The sequence below is a fragment of the Corvus brachyrhynchos genome, unplaced genomic scaffold (assembly GCF_000691975.1).
Source record: "Corvus brachyrhynchos isolate BGI_N302 unplaced genomic scaffold, ASM69197v1 scaffold758, whole genome shotgun sequence".
NCBI classification, from domain to species: domain Eukaryota; kingdom Metazoa; phylum Chordata; class Aves; order Passeriformes; family Corvidae; genus Corvus; species Corvus brachyrhynchos.
This window is the reverse complement of record NW_008239552.1, coordinates 99,546-100,295: the sequence shown is the minus strand read 5'-3', so window position 1 is coordinate 100,295 and position 750 is coordinate 99,546. Positions and strand designations below refer to the sequence as shown.

The 750-nt window shown below is 54.1% G+C and overlaps 1 protein-coding gene across 1 annotated transcript in view; it reads left to right on the top strand.

Annotated features, from left to right (window-relative positions):
* Positions 1-644: 644 nt before the first annotated feature.
* Positions 645-750, top strand: part of PSMD4 (proteasome 26S subunit, non-ATPase 4) — a 34,550-nt gene continuing 34,444 nt past the window's right edge. The window contains exon 1 of the mRNA XM_017741573.1: positions 645-697. The gene's annotated coding sequence lies outside the window, so the exon portion shown is untranslated. The remainder of the gene's footprint in view (positions 698-750) is intronic.

Genomic DNA, 750 nt, shown 5'->3' with positions numbered 1-750 from the left:
GGACCCGACTTTTCCATGGAAAAAATCGAATTCCAAGCTGCCCTTTCCCTGTGGAAAACCTGGGAATGCACAGAGAGGGATTTGGGAGGGCTCGAAATTCCTCCCCCCACCCAAAAAAAAAAAAAAAAGTGGGGTCGGGGGGAGAAGTTTTTTGGTGCCAGGGAAATTCGATTCCCGTTCCCGTCCGGTGACTCAGGGGGTGGGAGCGGCTCCCGGCTCCCAGAGCGGGATCCCGAAATCCCCCGAATCCCTTCCCGAGCCCGGGAATCCTGTGGGAACACCGACGTGAGCACGGGATTTGTTTGGATAAGCGGCGATGGCAGCCAGGGAAAGGGCTGGAAGTGCAGCCGGCGCTCTGGAAACCGGGAATTCGCGGGCTCGGAGGCTTTGTTTAGGGATAAAACAGGGAATTTTTGGCCTTTAAACCTGGGATTTTTCCTTTTCCCGGTTTTTCCTGGACTTGGCAGAATCCTGGGAGAGTCCAGCCCCTTACCCTGCTTTTCCTACAAGCTCCAGATCGCTTTTTCCACCTTAAATTTGGGCTGTGGCTCGCTCAGATCCATGAAAATTCCATATGGGAAGGAGTGGGGGTGGTCCCTGCTCTCCTGGAAGGATTTAGGGCCTGATCCCTGATTTTCTGCCTCTTTATCCCTGGGGTGTTTTGGGAATTTGGAGCCAGAAACCCCTGGAGAGCAGCGTGGGGGCTTGGGATAAATTCAGCTTTCCCCTTTTTCTGGGACTCTCTCCCAT